The sequence below is a fragment of the Sphaerodactylus townsendi genome, linkage group LG09 (assembly GCF_021028975.2).
Source record: "Sphaerodactylus townsendi isolate TG3544 linkage group LG09, MPM_Stown_v2.3, whole genome shotgun sequence".
NCBI lineage: Eukaryota > Metazoa > Chordata > Lepidosauria > Squamata > Sphaerodactylidae > Sphaerodactylus > Sphaerodactylus townsendi.
The window spans coordinates 66,514,099-66,540,174 of NC_059433.1; the positions used below are offsets into that span (position 1 = coordinate 66,514,099).

Below are 26,076 nucleotides of genomic sequence, written 5' to 3' on the forward strand. Positions count from 1 at the left end.
CGTCTTGGCATAATTGTATGTAAGTCTTGAATCTGCTCTGATTCAGTACTGGTCTACATGATAATGACTTGGGAGTTCTTAACATGTGGATTTGTTTGTTTGGGGATGTGTATTTCCTGACCCAAAAGTCCATCAAATGGGAGTAATGGGTGTGTGGCAATGATGGGTGTGTGAAGTGCCATAAAGTCACAGCCGACTTACGATGACTTTGTCGGGTTGTCAGAGCAAGAGACAAACGGGTGGTTTCCCATTGCCTTCCTTTTTGTAGGGGCCGGATATGACATAGTCCAGTCCAGTCTAGAACCTTTATTAGGCATATAATCAAGAAAATGTCAAACATTTCTTGATACATTAAAAAAATCACTCATTGCTACATTATAAAACACACCTTAAAAATATGGCAACTGCTTCCAAAATTTCTACATTGGAATTGTTCAGGAACTTCAACATTTTTCTTTGAACAATACAGCAAAATATGAGAGATTGAGTGCGATGTATAGGGACAGTACCGGCAGCAACGTTCGTTGTGTGGAATATTGAGAAAGCGCCCTTGGAGGTAAACTGAGGGAAAGGAGTTGCATCTCGCTCTGGTTATGACCCATCTACTCTGGTAATCAACTGGTTGTTCCAGATATACAGCTAGGCTTGTTTTCTGGGGAATGCTGTTATAAGTCTGTAACAGACTTCCCTCTGCAATACACCTCTGAAGATGCCAGCCACAGATGCAGGCGAAACTTTAGGAACAAGATCCACCAGACCACGGCCACACAGCCCGGAAAACCCACCAAAACCAGCTTCAAAATTGTCCCCCAAACAGTGTGCTACCTTCCCTTCCCTCTAAGTTTTCTAGAGCCATTTTGCAAATCAGCGGCACAGCACAACAGGACAGAGCCAGACAGATACCCAGATGCGTGAGACATTATTGCCAAACATTAGCTGAGTTCAGCTATACTTTTAACATCTGTTGTGGTGGTGCGTAGCCAGAGGTGGGATCCAACCAGTTCTCACCACTTCTCTAGAAGTGGTTACTAATTTTTTTCTGAGTGTCAAGAAGAAGAAGAAGAGTAGTAGTAGTAGTAGTAGTAGTAGTAGTAGTAGTAGTAGTAGTAGTAGTAGTAGTAGTAGTAGTAGTAGTAGTAGTAGTAGTAGTTTGGATTTATATCCCCCCTTTCTCTCCTGCAGGAGACTCAAAGGGGCTTACAATCTCCTTGCCCTTCCCCCCTCACAACAAACACCCTGTGAGGTAGGTGGGGCTGAGAGAGCTCCGAGAAGCTGTGACTAGCCCAAGGTCACCCAGCTGGCGTGCGTGGGAGTGCACAGGCTAATCTGAATTCCCCAGATAAGCCTCCACAGCTCAGGCGGCAGAGCGGGGAATCAAACCCGGTTCCTCCAGTTTAGATACACGAGCTCTTAACCTCCTACGCCACTGCTGCTTCTACTGAAGTAACCTCCCTGCCCAATAGGGACTGGAGGTGCATGTGTGCGGCGGCGCGACTGTTTGAATCCCACCATCATTGGAACCTGTTATTAAATTTTTTGGATCCCACTACTGTGCAGCGTAGCTATGTATCGCCACCCTTACTTGGAGTCTGCGAAAGATTAAGTTTGAATGATTTGACGGCGTAGATATCCGAAGTACTCCAGCAAGACCTGGGAAGCTTCAGGGGGAATAATATTGTGAATAATGCCAGCTGCCTTAGACCGGCAGGCCTGTGCTTCTGGGGATGTCTTAATTCCTACACGATGCAATCTCTCACGAGCCAAGAGATTGCGCTGTTGCAATAGGCCTCGGTTGCAAAGTGGACTGCAGAATAATTAATGCGCCGAGAAACTTCTGTTTCTGTTCTCGGTTTCATGAGAGCTGGCAGGCATCCTCCCCTTTATGCATTTCCTGGGCAAGAGCACCACAGGTTGTATTTTAAACAATGATCTCTGCAGAACAGAGACTTCGAAACAAAGTTCTGTAAAGCCATTACTCAGCACGTCCAATCAGGACAAGAAGTGATCTAGTTGCACTTTTTTGGCTGAAGTCAGCAAACTGGGAAACCAGTATTAGGGTGGGATTTGTTGTCTTTATTTTGTTTAAAGATAACAACCTCGTTTTGATACAAAAAAGGACGCAGTGAGTACATTAGAAAGAGCGGGATCCAGCTTCACTTACATTTCCACCAGTCCTCCCCTACCTATTGCTGACCCCCCCCCCCCTCGTGTCTTTTCTCGGGATTCCATGTCACGAAGGAGCTGCAGTTTTTAGAGATCCGTAGGCTGCAGTGGGAGAAGGGAGACAGGAATGCTCCGTTCTGCTACTGGGAAACTGGATCTGGATCCAACCCAAAGAATGCCCTTGTTCTTAACTGCACAGCTTTATCTAATTCTTTCTTTTGGGTTTCAAGCTACAGACACCTCCAAGTGTGGACATATTTTGATTTATGCAGTCTGAGTGCCACCTCTCTGCAGTCCTTGCTGGGTAGGCTTAGACCAGGGGTCTGCAACCTGCGGCTCTCCAGATGTTCATGAACTACAATTCCCATCAGCCCCTGCCAGCATGGCCAATTGGGAATTGTAGTTCATGAACATTTGGAGAGCTGCAGGTTGCAGACCCCTGGCTTAGACCCTTGCGAGCGGTCAGCATGGAGACAAGGCGAAGACCAGCGGATTCTTTGCCTTTATTTCTGCTTCCAACCTTTAAACCGTTCTCTCCTCCCTTCTCCACATCTATTCTACCAACCACACTGAGCTCCTCCATTTGCCCTCCTTTTATCCCTCCCCTGAATCTCCCTGCTCCAGGCTGTTAATGGCTGGTGGTCTGTCTGTCAAGCCCTGCCAGCTTATGATGGGCCCTTCTGCTTTCTTGGCCTTCCTCCTTGATTGCAGCCTGTTTGGTGCTTTGCCAGCTCTGCCCCACCCCCTAAGGTTGCTGAGGACTGCTGATTGCAACCTGGCTAGGGCTGTGCTGGCTCCACCCTTCTCCCTGAAACTGTTGAGGCTCGCTCTTGCTGTTCAGACTCTCCTGCCAGTTCTGTGCAGTTTCTCCCACTTCCTGGAGGTCCCTGTTCTTGCTGGTAAGTTTGAAGGTGGGACTGCTAGTTGTGGGGTGCTGCAGGGTCCCAGGGTGGGCATCTGTGATGAAAAGGAGGGTGGAACGGGTTGTTGGGTGCTGGGAGGCAGCCTCGTCACTAGACATACAGTTTTAAGGGAAGTGTTGTTTCATTTAGGTGACAGTGGAGTCAGTTATGTACCACAAGTATGGTGTTGTTGTCGCTTTTGTTGTCACATAACCGCTGACTCATGGCAACCATGTAGGGTCTTCAAGGTGAGAGATGTTCAGAGCCAGTTTGCCATTGCCTGCATCTGTGTCACATCCCTTGTATTCCTTGGAGGTCTCCCGGTCAAATATTTGCCAGTCGGGGCAGAGTGTATATAACTGGCATGAAGTCACCCAGCAAGTTTCCATGGCAGAAAGGGATTCAAACCTGGTTTTTCCAGGTCCTAGTCCAACCCCCTAACCACTACACCACACTGGCTCTGTGAGTGTCCTTAAGGGGAGTTATTTATTCACATTCAGGACCTGTAGATCATTATGGACAACCACTTCCATATTGGATTGCCCAATAGTGCAACTGACAAAGAATACGGCTCCATTGCCATGGTCCTGTAAGTAGGTTCACTAACATATTTACCCTTCCTCTTTCTTTCAGTCTATCTTTATTTCAGTTTGGAAACTCTTAAATTGCCAGTGGTCTGTGTTTTGATGCTGGACGGGGATTTTCCATCCGAATTTTAACCAATCTCTATTCATGTTTTTTATTTTTTTATTTTGTAAACTTCCTTGGAGAGGCGGCATAGTTTTTTCAAGGACAGAGATGAACAGAGCTGGCTTGCCGTTGCCTACCTCCATGTTCCAACCCTGGCTTTTCTTGGTGGTCTCCCATCCAAGTACTAACCTGGGATGACCCACGTAGCTTCTGAGATCTGATGAGATCCAGCTACCTTGGCCCATCCAGCTCCCAGCATACATTGTTTACCGTTCACAAATGTCAGGTTCCTGTATTTGATGCCCAGGAGCCGAAAAGTAGTGTGAGGTTACTTTGCAAGTGAGTCTCGAGAAGTAGGTCGGGTTTAGAAGTGAAGCCCTACTTCACGAAGTTGGAGAACCATTGTCTAGCTGTATCAAGCGCGGCTGAGAGAACAATTAAGTAAAAGAGCAAAGGTAAGCAATAAACCATTTATTAGCAGATATGACAAGCCGCATTGTGTGTTCAAGTAGAGAAGACGTAGGAATTTGGAGGCCAACTATAACAGCATGATTAATTGCACTCAACTTCTCGTACATAATCTTCCTACTTTAACAGCACAACTTATCGGTTGTTCTGCCGCAGTTCCAGCATTGAGCTGTTTTCCTGATGCTCATTAAAAGAGTCAGTGCGCAAAAGCATGGGTATATTAAACGTTGTTGCGTAATCTGGATTTTGGTCCTTAGAATAATTAAGGGCAAACGGTCCCAGGCTCGAGAAGAATCCAGCTGTCCTCGACTAGAGCAGGACATTTTTGCCCCTGGCCCCCACCTGTTGGAAAGCTCTGTCAAATGGAACTAGGACCCTGTGCAGAGGTGGGATCCAGCAGGTTCTCACCAGTTCCCGAGAGTGGGTTACTAATTATTTGTGTGTGCTGAGAGGGGGGTTACTCATTGGGTCTTCTTTTCCGTTAGAAATTCCATTAGGTCCAAAAATCATAAAGTCCTGTTGTTTCCTATGTGGCTGGTTAGCGAAGGTCGAAAACAGGATCATTCTTCCTGTTGGGCTGTTTTAAAAACATGTTTTAGAAATATGGTAAAGTTCCTCGTTTGAGGAAAGTATCCTTCTTTTGATTTCTAGAAACAAAATTAAGTATTTGAAAGTATTAAGTATTTGACCGGCAGCCAATTAGAGGAGAAGTAGTTGTTTCTGTTGGCAGTAGACGATAGGACTTGCTATAATGAGATTAAATTATGGACAGAAAGATACCAGCTGGAAATTAGGAACTTTTTTTTTTACAGTAAGAGTTTTTTACAGTAACAGATACATTATTAATGCCCCGCCCCCAAAATGCCCGGCCATGCCCTTGTCATGCCCTGCCCAGCCCCATCGGCGCTATGCCACTGTTTGAATCCCACCACCAAGGGAACCTGTTACAAAAATTTTTGATCCCACCACTGACCCTGTGGCATCTGTCCCTGTTGGAGTGTAGTAGTTGTTAATTTCCTGCTTTGTGCAGGGGGTTGGACTAGAATGAACCAGGAGATCCTGCTACACAAATGGTAGGGGAATGAGAGAGAGGCAGACCTGGCTACGCAAGGAGTGGGAGATCTCCATCTGTGTATACAGAGATCTGTTCCCGAAGAGAATCACTTGAAACCAGAGTTGCAATAAAAGAGATCACAATTTTATGAAGGCATCAAAACTAATAAAGACGCACGCAAGGTCAGGGAATTGGGAGAGTGATATTTACCATTCCAGAAGTGAAGAGGTTTGAGGAGAGGGAGCAAGACAAATGGCCAGCATTTCTCACAGTGGCGCCGCCGCACACACGCACCTCCAGTCTCTATTGGGCAGGGAGGTTGCTTTAATAACCCCTTCTCGACACTCAGAAAAAATTAGTAACCACTTCTAGAGAAGTGGTGAGAACTGGTTGGAGCCCACCTCTGGAGTCATATGTCAGGCAGACCCTCTTGATATCAAACCCTTGAATGAAGATTGGCCTCCATCTTACCCTTGCTCTGCCCCGTGAGTCCAAGCTGTACATGATATCAGGGCAGTGGTGGAGGCTTATCTGGTGAACCAGATGTGTTTCCGCACTCCTGCATTCCTGCTGGGTGACCTTGGGCTAGTCACAGTTCTTTGGAACTATCTCGGCCCCACCTTCCTCACAAGGTGTTTGTTGTGGGGAGAGGAAGGGAAAGGAGCTTGTAAGCCACCTTGAGTCTCCTTACAGGACAGAAAGGTGAAGTATAGATCCAAACTCATTTTCTAAGGCGTTGCAGCTGATCCCAGCAAAAATGACCCCCTTCCCATTAGACAATAGTTTTGCCTGGTGTTTGTCCCTTCAAGATCTAGAATTCTGTGATTCTATGACTGCAGTAAGACAGCAAAGAGAAGCCAAAATTACATCAGACCTTCACTCAACCCAACCTTAAAATAAGCAGATCAATTCCTGGCACCTACCGTTTAGTGCAAATGCCAGACAAACCTCTCCGTAGATGTGGAAGGCTCTTTGTGCAACATTACACGCAGATATCTATCCCAACAGTGTTGTTAATAATTAAAATGCAGATGCAGAGGCATCTAAAAAGCAAAGTTTGTAATGTGATTGCAAAGTCTGCAATAAAAGAAGCATGCCTCATCCTCCGCTTTTCAAAGGGTGCTCAGCATGAACAACAGTGCCAAGTGAACACAACTGATGGGGCTTGGACAGATTTATGGAGGAGAAGTCGATCTATGGCTACTAATCTTGATCCTCCTTGATCTGAGATGGCAAATGCCTTAGCAGACCAGGTGCTCGGGAGCAGCAGCAGCAGAAGGCCATTGCTTTCCCATCCTGCAGGTGGGCTCCCAAAGGTACCTGGTGGGCCACTGCGAGTAGCAGAGTGCTGGACTCTGTTCTTCTTATGTCCTTATTCAGAGGTGGGATCCAGAAGGTTCTCACAGGTCCCCGAGAGTAGGTTACTAATTATTTGTGTGTGCCGAGAAGGGGTTACTAATTGGTGATTTTGCCCCGTGATTTTTGCCTTAGTTACGCCCCTCCTCTCAGCAGTAGCGCGCAGAACTTGAAGCAGTGTAGCAGGAGGTGCACCAGCGTGTGTGGCATTCTGCGCCTGCATGCATTCGTTTCCCGCCCAAGGACCGGTGCAGCGGCTGCGTCCTTGCCACAGCCCCGCCCAGGAATGCCCCGCCCCCGGAATGCCCGGCCACACCCCTGTTGTGCCCCTCCCAGCCCCATTGGCGCTACGCCACAGTTTGAATCCCACCACCATGGGAACCTGTTACTAAAATTTTTGGATCCCACCGCTGCTTATGATGTATTCCTCTTTCCATACGTAGCCTCATAGTGCAGTTTGCTGTCTTCAGACTTCATGATAAAGTTGTAATATTATGCTTTATTGCTTGCTGGGTGTCGCAGCTGGTGGGTGTTATAACCGAACCATACCTATTCAGATGTGATGTTGAACCTGTATAACATCCAGATTTAAAACAGACATCTGTTTTTTTTTAAAAAAGATTCTTCTTGATGACATTAAATTTGTGTCTTCTTTACTTTACACCCTACCTATCTCCCCAATGGAGACCCAAAGCAACTTACATCATTACCCTCTCCTTCATTTTATTATCACAACATCCTTGTGAGGTAGGTCAGGCTGAATGTAAATGCGTAATGCCTGATTTTTTTTTTTAAGGTCCAAGGAGTTCTTCATCTGTTGAAGTGCAAAACATCTTGAAGGGCTTGACATTTGGCGTAAGCACAGTCCAAATACTGATTACGAAGCAAGTGTAAACATGGAATAATTCTACATGTAATGTTCAAAAACCCAGACAGGTGTATGGGAATGAACGCCGGTTTGTGGGAGCTCCGTTGCCTCTTCCGCACAGATTCGGGAGGTGCAGAATTGAACCGAGTCTGGGCTCAAAGAAAGTTGCTCTGTTTATTATCACTTGTATAAAATATCCGTTGCGAAGGCTGGTTTCATATTCCTCTCGCCCACACCTCTCTTCTAACTAGCGGATGGGCTGAGCATACTGATTTGGAGCCAGTGTAGATTTCCCACTAATGGAAAGGATGGGGTAATTTCCACTAATTTCCTCTTTTGACTTCCGCCCCGCAATTTGGTTCCCATGCTATGCCTGTGTGTCCTCTGTCCCTGAGGAGCAGCATTTCTAGAAGGCCGCGGGTTCAGTGGAGGAGGGGGCAGAACATTCAGTCCTTCTGCTAGGAACAAGTGGAAAATTTCGCCTGATTCCATCTCACTGTTAGGACATTTAATGGCATTTTGTAAGCAAATTACTCCTTTGAGTGCACAGGGAAAGTTGCCTGGCAAAAGCAGCTCTTGGTGCGTAAAGTTTAGAAATTTACCCGATACCTTATACTGACAATGAGTTCGTTGTTAAGTGTTTTGTGTGTGTGTGTGTGTGTGTGTGTGTGTGTGTGTGTTTTATTTATTTATTTATTTATTTATTTATTTATTTATTTATTTATAATCAGTTTTATATACCGCCCCTCCCCCGAAGGGCTCTGGGCGGTGAACAACACAATAACCAACAGTCACATTAAAACCCCATATAAAACAGCGAATTAAACAAAATTACATCGGTGGCCAGCATAAAATTTCATAAAACTTTGTAAACCCACCCTGGAAGAAACAACACCAGAGAGCTGAGGGCCCCATAGAAATTAAGGGGCCCAGAATGTAAAAAGGGGAGAAGAAGGGCGCACATCAGCGACCGGCCTCTCCAAACGCCTGGTGGAACAATTTGGTCTTACAGGCCCTGCGGAACTCTCTAAGATCCCGCAGGGCCCGGATAGCTGGTGGTAAATTGTTCCACCAGGCAGGGGCCAGGGCTGTAAAGGCCCTGGCCCGGGTAGAGGCCAGCCGCATCATCGAGGGGCTAGGGACAACCAGCAAGTTGGCCTCTGCCGAACGCAGAGGCCGTACAGGGACATATGGGGTAAGACGGTCCTGAAGGTATGAAGGTCCCAGGCCGCGTAAGGCCTTAAAGGTAAGTACCCACACCTTACGAATGATTCGGAACTCAACCTGGATCCGTGAATGTATAGTCCATTCTCCAAAGTAGCCTTTATCTCCTAGGAAACTGATCTACATTGTCTAGAGATCCATTGTAATTCCGGGAGATCTTTAGGTCCCAACTTCTAGTTGGCCATAATTATGATAGGTTCTGAGCTTTCACATGTGATATCCTTCTTAGAAGCAGCAGCAGTGGCGTAGGAGGTTAAGAGCTCGTGCATCTAATCTGGAGGAACCGGGTTTGATTCCCAGCTCTGCCGCCTGAGCTGTGGAGGCTTATCTGGGGAATTCAGATTAGCCTGTACACTCCCACACACGCCAGCTGGGTGACCTTGGGCTAGTCACAGCTTCTCGGAGCTCTCTCAGCCCCACCCACCTCACAGGGTGTTTGTTGTGAGGGGAGAAGGGCAAGGAGATTGTCAGCCCCTTTGATTCTCCTGCAGGAGAGAAAGGGGGGATATAAATCCAAAACTCTTCTTCTTCTTCTTCCTTCTTTCAGGTCAAGGATAATACCGAATCCAGTTATGGGGAATTATCGTGTAAAGTTTTGCTGTACAGTTTTAGTCTAAAATATGATCAAGAGAAAGCACACTGTACATTCTGATAGGTATCTTAACTTGGCTGCACAGGAAACAAATGTACATTGTCATGTGTGCAAGGGTAGGGAGAGACGAAAAGATCATACAGCAGAAAATATTGTACATAGCTGAGAAGTGAAGGTTTTTTGGGCGGCACAACCATATAGTGAGAACGCTGCGTCACAAAAAGAGAAAGAGTTGTAGATGGTTAGAGGGGTAATGGCAGAGATCCATTTTACGACGTGGACAAAAATGTCCCAAAATATTCAGTAGTGATGCCGAACCACCTGATTTTCCCATATTGCTGCGCTCTTCTGTGAGCCAAATGACTGTGTTTTTGTTTCTAGTTTCATTACCGTGATTTGTGTAACGACATTTGGCCTCGTTCCTCAGACGCCTCCCCGTTGTTCAATTTATCCAGCGTCTACTGGTTTTGCAGTCCTCATCCCCCCCAAGATATAATATATGTCCCTATATTTTTCCTTAATTTCTGGGCTCAAGATCACGTTGGCTCCGATCTGAGCATGTGGGTTTCTGCCAGGAGCTTTCAAGATACGAAGAGCGTTCTTAATGGAACCATTGAAATAGCTTTCCTCTGAAGGCTCAATTGTTCACACTGGCAAAAGGTGTCTCTGTGGTTTGTTTTTTCCCCCTGTGGTTTCAGCAAGGAAGATGGCTTGATGACAATTCTGGGATGTCAGGAGCTGAAGTGTCTGTTTTCAATGTCTTTATTTTTAGTGGGAACTGTTGTATGGTTTGGCATGTTCAGCATTTCCTCTATGATGCCTTGAGGCGATTCTGAAACTTTTTCCTTTTCCTCTGTTGCCTTCCAGGTAGTACGATGCTGCTCTTCCTCTGTTGATCCTTCTCTTTCTGTATTTTTAATGGCAGTCTTGGGAACTTTGGCAAAGTTGAGTGTTACGAACTTGATTTTAATCTTCTGGTCCTTGTGAAAAACTAGACCCCACCATACTCTTCATTAGTTTGTAACGGATAGAAGAACTGAAACGACCCAGTGCTTTAGCAGAGTAAAACGCAACAGAGTTGTAAGAAAGGAATTATCCTTCAGCAAGATTCTGGATCTCAAAAGTTGGGCTGCAAAATATATTTGACAAAAGAGGAAGACAAAAAAATGGTCACGTGCAAAAGGCACAAGCAAGCCAACGAGCTTACGCGGGAAAAACAGCATCAACGTAACAGCATAAGGAATGAGGTAGAGGTAGGAAGGGAGCATACAAAGCCACACCATAATATGCAGACAATGAAGGTGACCCCCAGTCAACCCATTAACAGCTCACCTGCCCTGCATTAACAGAAACAAACCAAATGGCGCAGCTATCTTGCTCCTGTAAGAACTTACAAGAAGATGCCAAATATTCTAACAGTAATCCTTGGTATTTAGGGATTTAGTATGATCTTATGGCAGTGATGGCGAACCTTTTTGAGACCGAGTGCCCAAATTGCAACCCAAAACTCACTTATTTATCGCAAAGTGCCAACATGGCAATTTAACTGGAATACTGAGGTTTTAGTTTAGAAAAACAGTTGGCTCTGAGATATGCATTAATCAGGAGTAAGATTGGTGGTAGTGGGTGGCTTTGCTTTGAAGCAACCATGCAACTCTTCCAACGGGTGAATCACCACCCTAGGAGGGTTTACTCAGAAGCAAGCCCCATTGCCAGCAACCGAGCTTACTGCCAGGTAAAGGATCGCGCTTTAGTTCTTCGCATGAAAATCAGTTGGGTTTAACAGCACTTAACAGGGTTACCTACACCCAAAACTAGGTCTTAGGTTTAATGCTAATAATTGAGCCCAGCGGCCCAGGCCAGCCTAGATGGTGGGGGGGGGGGCTCTGTTTGCGCGTGCCCACAGAGAGGGCTCTGAGTGCCACCTCTGGCACCCGTGCCATAGGTTCGCCAACACTGTCTTATGGCAATGTCATCAGGAGTGTTTATATATGTATGCGTGTATACTTAAAGCCTGCAGTTTAAAGCTGGACCCTGGGCAAGCTGAGGTCAGCATCGAACAGGCCAGCACTGCTGCCAGGCTCCATGTGGAGGGGCAGGGTGGGACCCACTGGCCAGCATTCAACTGCACCCCTGACCCAAACTCCACATGGAGTTCGGGGCTGGGGTGCAGTTGTCGGGGGAGGCGGCAGCGCCCAGGGTGATCCCCCACGCTGTTGTCAAAGGTGTAGCAAGGGGGGAAAGCGCCAGGTGCACTAGTGCGTCCTCCACCCCCATCACACCTCAGAACACCTCTGCCTCGCCCTCACCATACCCCCACAGGGGCGCAGTGAGTCGTGCACCCCCCTGCCCTCTTGGAGGTACGCCTCTGGCTGTTGTACACAGTTACGCCCCTGTTGTCGCCAGCATATTGATGATGCCTAGTTCCAAAGCTGCAGATGGTTTCAGCAAAAGGTTTCACATGAATATTAACAACGGTGACAATGCAGAGCTCTGAGAGATCCTACCCAAGCGGCTTATTCAGGAACCCCAGTTATATCTGTCTGAACTTGGTCGGATAAAGAACATCAGTGCACCAGGCCACACGTTACAATTCACTGAACAGGTCTACTTGTGGCATCAGGGGCTGATTGATATTAAAGTTATATAATCATTCCGTGGGGATCTAAGAAAGAGTGGGAACGTCTAGCCCAGTGGTTCCCAAACTTATTTGGCCTACCGCCCCCTTTCCAGAAAAAATATTACTTAGCGCCCCCTGGAAATTAATTTTTTTTTATTTTAATAGCAATTAAACAGAAAGATATATGTATTAATGTTTCTACCTTTTTCGTAAAATATAGTAGAGAAAGGTGTAAATTAGAAACATTGAACTTTGAAATTATGAAACTATGAACTATTTATGAACTACGTTGTTCAAAGAAAAATTAAGCGTTATGAGCAGAATACATAAATCAATTTTTCTAAACCTTCTCTTTCTTTTATGCTTTCACCGCCCCCTTACAGTTATTCACCGCCCCCGAAATGCACCTGTGGCCATCACCGCCCCCCTGGATCGCTGCAGCATCCACCCAAAGAAGTGCGGTGGCGCCCACTTTGGGAATCACTGGTCTAGAGCAGGGGTAGGGAACCTTTAACACTCAAAGAGCCATTTGGACCCGTTTTCCATGGGAAAAGAAAACATTTGGAGCCGCAAATGATTTTTGACATTTAAAATAAAGATACTGTATATATTGGGTTTTTTAACCTTTTACTCCGCTCATTCTGAGAAGCGCATGGATGCGTCCACCCTGCTGCGTGCAGGGCAGGCAAGGATGGGGCCAGCGGCTCGGGAAAGCGCCCGCCCTGCTCCAACGGGGCAGGCAAGAGAGGAAGCCTGCGGCGTGGCCCAGCCGGCCGCGGGCAGTTGGTGCGCCCGCCCTGCTGCCTGCAGAGTGGGCAAGGATGGGGCCAGAGGCTTGGCTCGTGGAGCCGCAGTGCAAGGGCAGAAGAGCCGCATGCAGCTCTCAAGCCGCAGGTTCCCTACCCCTGGTCTAGAGGCACGGAGCAGTAAAGTCTTGTCTGTCCTCATTCATTCTCTCAGGGACTGTATGTCAACTCCTGCCCATTAGAACTTTGAAAACAAGGAGAATGAGAAGGTTTGCCTTCGAAGGCCTAATATTTGAAGGTCCCTTTTCCTCCAAATGGCAAGCTGTGGTAACAGTAATTGCAGGAGATACCCTGTCTACCTGAGTTACTAGAAACCACAAACGGGAAAGAAAGAGGTCTTGTGCTTTGGAAAAGGTATCAAGGCGATATGAAGAGATCAACTCTGAAAACATCTTGTGAACGCTTTGCATGCAGTTGACACTGAGGGTTGTTACTTCGTTAATGTTGCTATTCATGTACCTGGTTGACTGACTCAGGAAAAAAAAGGTGAGTGGAAAAATCACACTTTCATTGTAAAACTGTCTGCCTCTTAGTACTTCTAATAAAAAGTAAAATATCCAATAAAGACTCGCAGGCGCTTTATTGCGCAGTCGGAGGCTCCCACAACGCAGGACTACTGCAAATTGATTGAGCCGCTTGGGTTCCAAGGGCTGGGACCATATTTCTCCTTAAATGCGGACAACTCACTTGCCAATTTAAAAATCATCTTCTGGAGGCATCATTTCTCGGGGCCTCGTCTTTCATTCTTGTCTCTTGGTGGTCTTAAAATAACGACAATATTAGAGTTTGTCGAAGGCTTTCACGGCCCGGATCACTGGGTTCTGTGTGGTTTCTGGGTTGTATGGCCGTGTTCTAGCAGCATTCTCTCATGTTTCGCCTGCATCTGTGGCTGGCATCAGATCCTCTGAAGATGCCAGCCATAGATGCAGGCAAAACGTCAGGAGAGAATGCTGCCAGAACACGGCCATACAGCCCGGAAACCACACAGCACCCCAATATTAGAGTTGAACCGCCATATGTTTTCAGGGAAACCACTGAAAATATAGACCTGTAAAAACTTTGGTACAGAAAAATGGTTTCTCCCGTTGTCTGCTGGACTTGCAGGGTGTATGTGAAACATACCGCTCCTTTACCTCTGGAAGGTGGCCTCTGACCAGCCTCTTCTCTGTTTAGATCTCATCAAAGAAAGCGCAGCTTAATTGTGTAAAAGTTCCACTGATTCGAGTGTGTGATCATTATCCCTATCAAGAAAGCTTTTGAGGCACCAAGATAATGATTTGATGTTTGATTTGATGTTGCACAAAGTACAACAGTTTGCTTTTCTTGGTGGTTACTTCTGAAAATTACGGCTTAGAATGTTCTTCAGATATTTTCAGTGCAGAAAGAAGAAGAGGAGGAGGAGGAGAAGGAGGAGGAGTTTGGATTTATACCCCCCTTTCTCTCCTGTAAGGAGACACAAGGGGGCTTACAATCTCCTTTCCCTCCCCTCCCCAACAAACACCCTGTGAGGTGGGTGGGGCTGAGAGAGCACCAAAGAACTGTGAGTAGCCCAAGGTCACCCAGCTGGCATGTGCTGGAGCATACAAACTAATGTGGTTCACCAGATAAGCCTGCACAGCTCAAGTGGCAGAGCGGGGAATCAAACCCAATTCTCCAGATTAGAGTGCACCTGCTCTCAACCACTACACTACGCTGGCTCCTAGGAAGATAGGAGGTCTTTCTTGAAAGCCTCTCACCCCAACAGATCACCTTTAATTGAAGGCAAGATTGGGAAGAATGACTCTTTCTCTGAATTAGCCTGATTTGCCCTTGATGATAGCATCAGATGGCCAAACCTGACTGGCTGGCATGGTGGCATCACTGCTAATGAGATCAAAGGTGATCAGGAAAGAGGAAAAAGTGTCACCGGGGCTGACATTTATAGAGACCGACATCTCTCTACCTGATTGAATGAAACTGTGCAGAAGAGCTGCTTAGATCTGGCTGAAAGAGTCCATACACTCACTTCAAGACCTGTTGCAAAAAAAAAGTTGTTTGGTCATAATGGGGGAGGGCAGAAACATTTCTGTGTTTAAGCCATACATTAAAGTCAAAATCTTGTTTGCTTAAATTGGTGGGCTGCATGTCTTAGGGAAAGGATGTTCAAGCAGGGGCGTAGCACTCAGGGGGACATATGGGGTCAAATGTCCCTGGGCTGTGGCCATTTAGTCACGTGGGGGATGGAAAATTGGTGGGCTGCATGTCTTAGGGGAAGGATGTTTAAGCAGGGGCGTACCACCAAGGGGGACATATGTGGCCAAATGTCCCTGGGCTGTGGCCATTTAGTCACGCGTGGGGGATGGAAAATTGGTGGGCTGCATGTCTTAGGGGAAGGATGTTTAAGCAGGGGCGTACCACCAAGGGGGACATATGTGGCCAAATGTCCCTGGGCTGTGGCCATTTAGTCACGTGGGGGATGGAAAATTGGTGGGCTGCATGTCTTAGGGGAAGGATGTTCAAGCAGGGGCGTAGCACTCAGGGGGACATATGGGGTCAAATGTCCCTGGGCTGTGGCCATTTAGTCACGTGGGGGATGGAAAATTGGTGGGCTGCATGTCTTAGGGGAAGGATGTTTAAGCAGGGCGATTAGCACCAAGGGGGGGGACATATGTGGCCAAATGTCCCTCCACCCCCCCCCCCCCCCCCCCCCCCCCCCCCCCTCCCCCCCCCCCCCCCCCCCCCCCCCCCCCCCCCCCCCCCCTCCCCCCCCCCCTCCCCCCCCCCCCCCCCCCCCCCCCCCACCCCCCCCCCCCCCCCCCCCCCCCCCCCCCCCCCCCCCCCCCCCCCCCCCCCCCCCCCCCCCACCCCCCCCCCCCCCCACCACCCAAACCCCCCCTCCCCCACCCACCACCCCACCCACCCACCACCCAAACCCCCCCCCCCCCCCCCCCACCCCCCCCCCCCCCCACCCCCCCCCCCCCCCACCCCCCCCCCCCCCCACCCCCCCCCCCCCCCACCCCCCCCCCCCCCCACCCCCCCCCCCCCCCACCCCCCCCCCCCCCCACCCCCCCCCCCCCCCACCCCCCCCCCCCCCCACCCCCCCCCCCCCCCACCCCCCCCCCCCCCCACCCCCCCCCCCCCCCACCCCCCCCCCCCCCCACCCCCCCCCCCCCCCACCCCCCCCCCCCCCCACCCCCCCCCCCCCCCACCCCCCCCCCCCCCCACCCCCCCCCCCCCCCACCCCCCCCCCCCCCCACCCCCCCCCCCCCCCACCCCCCCCCCCCCCCACCCCCCCCCCCCCCCACCCCCCCCCCCCCCCACCCCCCCCCCCCCCCACCCCCCCCCCCCCCCACCCCCCCCCCCCCCCACCCCCCCCCCCCCCCACCCCCCCCCCCCCCCACCCCCCCCCCCCCCCACCCCCCCCCCCCCCCACCCCCCCCCCCCCCCACCCCCCCCCCCCCCCACCCCCCCCCCCCCCCACCCCCCCCCCCCCCCACCCCCCCCCCCCCCCACCCCCCCCCCCCCCCACCCCCCCCCCCCCCCACCCCCCCCCCCCCCCACCCCCCCCCCCCCCCACCCCCCCCCCCCCCCACCCCCCCCCCCCCCCACCCCCCCCCCCCCCCACCCCCCCCCCCCCCCACCCCCCCCCCCCCCCACCCCCCCCCCCCCCCACCCCCCCCCCCCCCCACCCCCCCCCCCCCCCACCCCCCCCCCCCCCCACCCCCCCCCCCCCCCACCCCCCCCCCCCCCCACCCCCCCCCCCCCCCACCCCCCCCCCCCCCCACCCCCCCCCCCCCCCACCCCCCCCCCCCCCCACCCCCCCCCCCCCCCACCCCCCCCCCCCCCCACCCCCCCCCCCCCCCACCCCCCCCCCCCCCCACCCCCCCCCCCCCCCACCCCCCCCCCCCCCCACCCCCCCCCCCCCCCACCCCCCCCCCCCCCCACCCCCCCCCCCCCCCACCCCCCCCCCCCCCCACCCCCCCCCCCCCCCACCCCCCCCCCCCCCCACCCCCCCCCCCCCCCACCCCCCCCCCCCCCCACCCCCCCCCCCCCCCACCCCCCCCCCCCCCCACCCCCCCCCCCCCCCACCCCCCCCCCCCCCCACCCCCCCCCCCCCCCACCCCCCCCCCCCCCCACCCCCCCCCCCCCCCACCCCCCCCCCCCCCCACCCCCCCCCCCCCCCACCCCCCCCCCCCCCCACCCCCCCCCCCCCCCACCCCCCCCCCCCCCCACCCCCCCCCCCCCCCACCCCCCCCCCCCCCCACCCCCCCCCCCCCCCACCCCCCCCCCCCCCCACCCCCCCCCCCCCCCACCCCCCCCCCCCCCCACCCCCCCCCCCCCCCACCCCCCCCCCCCCCCACCCCCCCCCCCCCCCACCCCCCCCCCCCCCCACCCCCCCCCCCCCCCACCCCCCCCCCCCCCCACCCCCCCCCCCCCCCACCCCCCCCCCCCCCCACCCCCCCCCCCCCCCACCCCCCCCCCCCCCCACCCCCCCCCCCCCCCACCCCCCCCCCCCCCCACCCCCCCCCCCCCCCACCCCCCCCCCCCCCCACCCCCCCCCCCCCCCACCCCCCCCCCCCCCCACCCCCCCCCCCCCCCACCCCCCCCCCCCCCCACCCCCCCCCCCCCCCACCCCCCCCCCCCCCCACCCCCCCCCCCCCCCACCCCCCCCCCCCCCCACCCCCCCCCCCCCCCACCCCCCCCCCCCCCCACCCCCCCCCCCCCCCACCCCCCCCCCCCCCCACCCCCCCCCCCCCCCACCCCCCCCCCCCCCCACCCCCCCCCCCCCCCACCCCCCCCCCCCCCCACCCCCCCCCCCCCCCACCCCCCCCCCCCCCCACCCCCCCCCCCCCCCACCCCCCCCCCCCCCCACCCCCCCCCCCCCCCACCCCCCCCCCCCCCCACCCCCCCCCCCCCCCACCCCCCCCCCCCCCCACCCCCCCCCCCCCCCACCCCCCCCCCCCCCCACCCCCCCCCCCCCCCACCCCCCCCCCCCCCCACCCCCCCCCCCCCCCACCCCCCCCCCCCCCCACCCCCCCCCCCCCCCACCCCCCCCCCCCCCCACCCCCCCCCCCCCCCACCCCCCCCCCCCCCCACCCCCCCCCCCCCCCACCCCCCCCCCCCCCCACCCCCCCCCCCCCCCACCCCCCCCCCCCCCCACCCCCCCCCCCCCCCACCCCCCCCCCCCCCCACCCCCCCCCCCCCCCACCCCCCCCCCCCCCCACCCCCCCCCCCCCCCACCCCCCCCCCCCCCCACCCCCCCCCCCCCCCACCCCCCCCCCCCCCCACCCCCCCCCCCCCCCACCCCCCCCCCCCCCCACCCCCCCCCCCCCCCACCCCCCCCCCCCCCCACCCCCCCCCCCCCCCACCCCCCCCCCCCCCCACCCCCCCCCCCCCCCACCCCCCCCCCCCCCCACCCCCCCCCCCCCCCACCCCCCCCCCCCCCCCCCCCCCCCCCCCCCCCCCCGCCCCCCCCCCCCTCCCCTCCCACCCCCACCCCCCCCCCCCCCTCTCCGCACCCCCCCTCCCCCCCCCCGACCCATCCATCCACCCCTCCACCCCTCCACCCCCCCCCCCCTCCACCCACCCACCCCCCCACCCCCCCACCCCCCCACCCACCCCCCCCCCCCCCCCCCCCACCCCCCCCCCCCCCCCCCCCACCACCCCCCCCCCCCCCACCCCCCCCCCCCCCCCCCCCAAGGCTAATCTGAATTCCCCAGATAAGCCTCCACAGCTCAGGCGGCAGAGTGGGAATCAAACCCGGTTCCTCCAGATTAGATACACGAGCTCTTAACCTCCTACGCCACCGCTGCACAGAGGTCTTTCACATCACCTACTATCACATCCTTTCAGCTGGAGATGTTGGGGATTGAACCTGGGACTTTCTCCCCATATCGCCCCGTTAGGCCCCTCTGCTCCTCGGAGGAGGACCTATGGTCCATTCTCTATGTGTGCTTTGTGCAATGCTCATAAACCCTGGCCCAAAAGCGATCAGGCTGGCCTCTACAAGGGCTAGGACCTTTACGGCTCTGCCCCCACCTGGTGGAACAGGCTCCCAAGGGAGATCAGGGCCCTGCGGGACTTGCAGAGTTTCCGCAGGGCCTGTGAGATGGACCTGTTCCACCAGGCATTTGGCCAGCCTGGTTAAGTACATCTCCTACCCTTCCATCTGACCTTCCATGGGCGCGAGCATGGGGAGGGAGTGGGGAGTCCGACGCCATCTGATATTTATATGGTTCCTGATTTAATACTGGGGTATTGCGTTGGTTTTATACTATGTTTTAAAGCCGTGTTTTTATTGTCATTGTTCGCCGCCCTGAGCCTTTCGGGGAAGGGCGATCTATAAATTTAATAAAATAAAATAAATAAACTGACATTCTAACACTGAGCCATGACCACTTCACCAAGTATACCGAACTTATTCGAGGAAGGATGGGAGAAAAAATGTAATGGATGGATGGACCTCAGTGCCTTTTAGGATGATTGAGGGATTGGAGCACCTTCCTTATGAGGAGAGGCTGCAGCGTTTGGGACTCTTTAGTTTGGAGAGGAGACGCCTGAGGGGGGATAGGATTGAAGTCTATAAAATTATGCATGGGGTAGAAAATGTTGACAGAGAGAAATTTTTCTCTCTTTCTCACAATACTAGAACCAGGGGGCATTCATTGAAAATGCTGGAGGGAAGAATTAGGACTAATAAAAGGAAACATTTCTTCATGCAACGCGTGATTGGTGTTTGGAATATGCTGCCACAGGAGGTGGTGATGGCCACTCACCTGGATAGCTTTAAAAAGTGCTTGGACAGATTAATGGAGGAGAAGTCGATCTCTGGCTCCCAATCTTGATCCTCCTTGATCTGAGATGGCCAGTACCTTAGCAGACCAGGTGCTCGGGAGCAGCAGCAGCAGCAGGCCATTGCTTTCACATCCTGCATGTGAGCTCCCAAAGGTATCTGGTGGGTCACTGCGAGTAGCAGAGTGCTGGACTAGATGGACTCTGGTCTGATCCAGCAGGCTCGTTTTTATGTTCTAATGCAGCACTTTACTGTTTCCAGTAAGGAGAAATCACTAATGTACCACGTACTCTGATGTTCTTCAGAGTAAGGCGAAGCTTGTCCATCACCACTTGGACTTCTGGGTGGACAGCACGCTCTGCTCCCTCCCACCATCGGTCTTCTGGATTCCATCTTCCACTTCCTGTTGGTGGAGTCCACTGGAAATCAACTCAACTTTTCTCAGTGTCGGTTTAACTCTGTCCTGAGTTCTGGTTTCTGGTCTCATTAGAAATAATCTCCCTGTAGTTCTGAGTACGACACCCACATGGAATCCAAGAACTTCTCTGAATGTAGTTGAGACATTATTTTACTCAGAGATTTCTTCCATATTTAGAAAGCTCCCACGCTTCTTTCTTATACATGCACACTATTATTTATGTATTTTAGCCTGTTTAGAGACAAGATGTAGGCTGGAACCTGTCAAAGATATTCTCTATGGCTTTATCCCAAACACCTTACGCAACATTTTTCTTTCCTAATTGATGCCTCCCCGACACACTTGCTCACACTACCTGGTTGCAACCGAGTAATTTCACTGAGGTTCAGGAACAATTTGGAACTTTTTAAATGGATACACCACAGAAAAAAGGTCTCACTTAAGATGCAGAGAGAATATATCACCCAATGAGAGCATAAAAATAGAACTTAGGAAATAGAGGTGGGTTTGTTTGTTTTTTAAAAAACCAATGCTTTCTGAGTTGGAAACAAAAGTAAAATCCATGAAACAAAAGTGGAATCCGTTCCCGAGGATTATAGATGGATTAGAATTTCAGTCCATGATATTTCCCTCAGAGCTTTTAAATTTGGGGCAAAAAGTTCCCAAAATTGGCACGCACCTTCCGAGAACCAATAGATGCGTTTGTAATACACTCATTGTATGTTTATCCTTCTGAGTGGCCCTGCGCTCCCTTGTGAGATAGCTAAGTTCTTGTCATCTGGCTGATAACCCGATACCTTGCCTGACCAGCAAAAGGTGTGTAGAAACAACTTCAGACCATTTTCTGTATTCTGCATATCAGTCGGCTGCCAGTAAAAATGGCAGTCTTGGGCTAATAAACATATACAAATTATATGGCAAGACCTATCTAGGTTTAATTCAGCCCGGGAATTTATTGTGCGTCTCTTCAACTGCTGCAACAATGTCCAAAGTAGTTGGGATGCAATTCTGGGCCCAGCGTGCAAATTTGTAGACCATGCCGAGTACCCTCTCAGCATCCAAACTGGCCTGCAGAGTCTCTCTGACTTTCGATATTTCCTAGAATCATCAAGTTTGGATGCTGAGAGGATGCTGAGCATTGGCTCCCAGTTGAGTTCCGGATCATCTTCAAGGTATGGGTTTAAGGCCTTACGCGGTCTGGGACCCTCGTACCTTCGGGACCGCATTACCCCATATGTCCCTTCTAGGCCTCTGCGCTGAGCAGAGGCCAATTTGCTGCTGGTCCCCGGCCCCTCCATGATGTGGCTGGCCTCCACGCGGGCCAGGGCTTTTACGGCCCTGGCCCCTGCCTGGTGGAACACTCTTCCTCCAGCTGTCCGGGCCCTGTGGGATCTTGGTGAGTTCCACAGGGCCTGTAAGACGGAGCTGTTCCACCAGGCTTTTGGAGTGTCCAGCTGCTGATGTGCACCCCCTCTCCCTCCCCCTCCCCTCCCCCTCCCCCCCTCTACTCTAGTTTCCTGTGCTGAGGTCCCTTACCACCTATGGGACCCCTCCCCCCCTTTTGGGAAGGTTTTTTAATAAGGATTTCGTTGCTGACGCTGTTTTTATATGCTGACTGTTGTGCTTTTAAATGGTTTTAATTGTATGTTGTTTAATCTGTTGTTCACCGCTCAGAGCCCTTCAGGGGTGGGGTGGTATAAAAACCTCAAAAATGAATGAATGAATGAATGAATGAATGAATGAATGAATGAATGAATGAATGAATGAAGTTGGAAGAGACCCCAAGGAGTATCAAGGCCAAAACCCTGCCATGCCGGTAGACACAATCAAATCACTCCTGGCAGATGGCCACTGAGCCTCTGCTTAAAAACCTCCAAAGAAGGAGACTCCACCACACTCCAAGGTCATGCATTCCACTATTGAACAGCCCTTACTGTCAGGAATTTTTTCCTGATGTTTAGGTGGCATCTCTTTTCCTTCACCTTGAACCCATACCTTCTAGTCCTGGATTCTGGAGCATTTTATCAGTTATGTTCTCATTTTGATCTCTCAGCTGGGACTTCATACAGAAGTGGAATTAATCGGATAGTGAGAAGAGGTCGGTCACCCTGGCCCTACAAAGCCAAGGGTGAATTGTTGGCCAAAACTTAATGTTTGAGGAAAGGAGGGTGTGGCGCTTCCCCTCCCCACGCAGGGCTCTTGGGCTGTGGTTCCTTCCCTCCCTCCCTTTCCTGGGGTTTTTCCTCCCCAGCGGTGTCTTTTTCCAATTGGCCCGAGGGGCCAAGAAACAGTTTAGCCCACAGGGCGCCTGATGTTGGAGGCAGCCCGCCCCTGGTTTCCCAGCCTTCCCTCCCCAAACCCGATGCGTGCCAGTTGCCTCACTGTCAGTTGGACCCTGCCCACCGAGCTGCGGCACTCCCGCCCAGTTGCCTCACTGGGCTCCCGCTAGCTTCCTGGCTTGAGCTGCTCCTAGCCTCGCCACCCGGCTCAGCCCTCCCACACCTTTGCTCCTTTCACTGTCACTCAGAATCCCCCTCCCGTCACCCGGCTGCAGTGGCAGCTCCCAAGCCTTGGAGTTTCCCTCCTTAAATGCTCTTCCGGCTCTCAAAAGCCTCCCTCTCCTCAGCTGGAGTGACTCTGAGCCGTGCTGAACGGTCCATGGTCCTGCCCAGTCTCCCTGCGCGCTGCCATCCCCTCGCCCGGTTTCCCCGTCGTTCCTCCGATGCGTTCCTGCCATGCCTGGCCGTCCACTCCTCCTGGGGACACATCGAAACTGCGACCGATGGCCTGTCCGGATGATTCTCCCGGGGTCGCGTCGACCCTTCGGCCGGCCGGCGCCGTTTCCTCCCGCTCGCCTGCACGCCCCAGTCCGGGCGCAGGGGTGGCCGGAGTCCCGGTCGCCAGAGCCCCGCCCGCGCCCGGACACAGGGTTGCATGTAGCAGGAGACACAATTATCCCAGTGAGGGAATAGTTGACTATTGCCTTATTAGTATTCTGTGTTGGTGATACTAGCAGCCGTTGCAGGTAGGTAGGGTTAACTCCAAGCTATATTTTGAAGAAGAGAAAATCTGCTTGATTAGTTATACCCTTTAGAAATGTGTCAAGGGAAAATCTTTCTTCGCTGGCTGCCATCAGGACCCCAGGTGAGACAATGGATACGCTGCACTAAAAATTCAGAGCCAGGCTTAACAAGAAGAGGATTAATTTATGTTAAGAAGCTAATGGTTACTTAAAGGATCTAAGTGATGGAAAGTCTACCTGCTTCATTTGGTGTCGTTCCCTGGTACTCCTTTCCCCTTTGTAAATGAGTGTCTATTGATTTAGGAAACTTGGCCAAACGAAGCCGTTGAAGGGGCTTTGAAATAGTTGATCAAAAAGCTCATCAGATGTCCCTGTAGCGAAATCTAATTATCTGAAAGCCAATTCAGGAGTCATCTGCATTTTATATTCTGAGTCTTCGATTTCGGCGGCGTGTGCTGGGAGAGGGTTTTTTAAAGGCCTTAAATATTAAAATTCAAACAGATTTCCTGCCTGGTGGCATGCACATATTGTAATGCAAATGGGACTGATTTTTCTAGTCAACGCTGAAGGGACAAATAGGCCATTTCCCCGTTTTGATAAATTCCAGCAGCTGTGTGCCTCCAGCAGAAATGATACGGCAAGCTGTGGCATTCTAGTGCAAGAAATTGGCCTTAAAACGTGATTTAATAGTCACTTGGCACCCACGTTAGGCAAAGAGCCGATCCATCATACCTGTGGCTTATGAAAATAGGAGCCTCTATATAATTAAACAAGTGAAGCAGTTCTGACATAGCTTTTATGGGAGGATAATACGGCTTGGCTGAACGCGGGTGATTTTTTTTTTACTTATTCTTCATCGCGAGGGAAGAACGGAAGATAATTAGTACGGTTAAATTAGGGCACAAACTGCTCTCCTGGAAAAAAGATCAGACTTTTAAAAGTTTGTAAGTAGTACATGTGTGGTCCTTACTGCCGGGCCGTCATATCCTTTAGGATTATTACATTTTCCACGCATTTGACTCAGCCTGCTAGCTACCCCCTCCACCCTCTCGCATAGATATTTTTGTGTCTGGCCATCCATTTTAATGTTCTGCTGCAGCATGAAGAGTACTTGCTTATCTGGACCAAACGTGTAGCACAGTACAGCTGTGGAACAGATGGAGGGATGGGGCAGCACACCAGAAGCCAGTGCCGTTTGAGACCGGCAAGATGGTGGACGGGAGGGGGGGTCTCCTGGGAATGAGGGAACTGCCCCAGTAATGGAGAGAGAAACCCTACCATGAGAAGCTCTTCTGGATGGCAGCAGCAAAAGGGGAGGACCCCGCCCATTCTTTGAAGATTCTTTGAGTCATTACTAACACCCTCTTGCTGTCCCCTTACGAATGTAGAGGAAGGGTACTTGCATGACTTCGTTAGTTGTGTTGGTGTTCATACCTTTTTACCTATTCATGATGACTCTAACTCTGCTTTTGTCCAGAATTAATTTTGCCTCCTAACCAGTGGTGGGATCCAAAAATTTTAGTAACAGGTTCCTATGGTGATGGGATTCAAACAGTGGCATAGCGCCAATGGGGCTGGGCGGGGCACGACAGGGGCGTGGCCGGGCATTCTGGGGGCGGGGCATTAATAATTTCTCTGTTACTGTAAAAAACTCTTACTGCAAAAAAAAGTTCCTAATTTCCAGCTGGTATCTTTCTGTCCATAATTTAAACTCATTATAGCAAGTCCTATCGTCTACTGCCAACAGAAACAACTACTTCTCCTCTAATTGACTGCCTGTCAAATACTTTCAAATACTTAATTTTGTTTCTAGAAATCAAAAGAAGGATGCTTTCCTTAAACCAGGAACTTTACCATATTTCTAAAACATGTTTTTAAAACAGCCCAACAGGGAGAATTATCCCGTTTTCTACCTTCACTAACCAGCCACATAGGAAACAACAGGACTTTATGATTTTTGGACCTAATGGGATTTCTAACGGAAAAGCAGACCCAATTAGTAACCCCCTCTCGGCACACACAAATAATTAGTAACCCACTCTCGGGAACTGGTGAGAACCTGCTGGATCCCACCTCTGCTCCTAACCCCCATCCTTAACACTATTGTGTCTCTGAATTTCCTGTCTTTAAAATTTGGAAGAAAAGTCCTTAAAACGGAGGGCAGTTGGGGGTCAATATATTGTTGGACAGTTTTAGAGGATAACCTTGCTGGTCTGCAGTAAAACAACTAGATTTTAACCCAGTAGCATATACTTATATCTGGCAAAGGGAGTTTTGGCTCTTGAAAGCTCATACCCCAAAAATCTGTAGGTCTGGAACATCAGAAAACAGGCTTGCCCCCTCTTCAACGTGACATCCCTTCAAATATTTAAACATGGCTCTCATGTCACCCCTTAACCTTCTCTTCTTCAAACTGAGATGCTGAGTGTTATAAGAAATTTAGAAAGGGGGATGCTTTAAGAGTAGCTTTTTGGTCTTTGTGTGAGGTACACTTCCGAAGAACTGAGAATGCGTATGTGGGGCTTAATGGAAGCCATATTGATTATTCTGTGCAATGTGCCTTTTTTGTAATTTAAGGTGTGTGCAACAGTCATGTGCTTCTAACTTTCCAGTTGAATTAGTTTCCCGTTTTACTTTTGTGGCCCTCAAAAGTGATCAGGAGGGTGAGTTGAGATGTTCCTGGTCCAGATTCGACATTGGCCCGTGAATTCTGAACGTCGTCACTTCGACATTTGCCCAGGCCTCATCTCATATATTAACTGATATATTTGTGGAGGAAAATGCTCTATATCGCAACCGCCAGTGTTTAAGGTATGTGTTAAAACTAGGATTGCTCTAAGTTGGGCAATGAAGAAGAAGAAGAAGAAGAAGAAGAAGAAGAAGAAGAAGAAGAAGAAGAAGAAGAAGAAGAAGAAGAAGAAGAAGAAGAAGAAGAAGAAGAAGAAGAAGAAGAAGAAGAAGAAGAAGAAGAAGAAGAAGAAGAAGAGCAGGAGCAGGAATTTGGATTTATATCCCCCCTTTCTCTCCTGCAGGAGACTCAAAGGGGCTTACAATCTCCTTGCCCTTCCCCCCTCACAACAAACACCCTGGGAGGTAGGTGGGGCTGAGAGAGCTCTGAGAA

At 52.2% G+C, this 26,076-nt stretch overlaps 1 long non-coding RNA gene across 1 annotated transcript; it reads left to right on the forward strand.

The window, feature by feature from the left end:
* The first annotated feature begins 1,539 nt into the window (after window positions 1-1,539).
* On the forward strand, window positions 1,540-25,840 carry LOC125438854. Its single transcript, XR_007245433.1, has 5 exons — window positions 1,540-1,551; window positions 2,875-2,877; window positions 3,104-3,112; window positions 12,818-12,831; window positions 25,280-25,840. It is a non-coding gene; the product is annotated as an uncharacterized LOC125438854 (long non-coding RNA).
* Window positions 25,841-26,076: the final 236 nt, after the last annotated feature.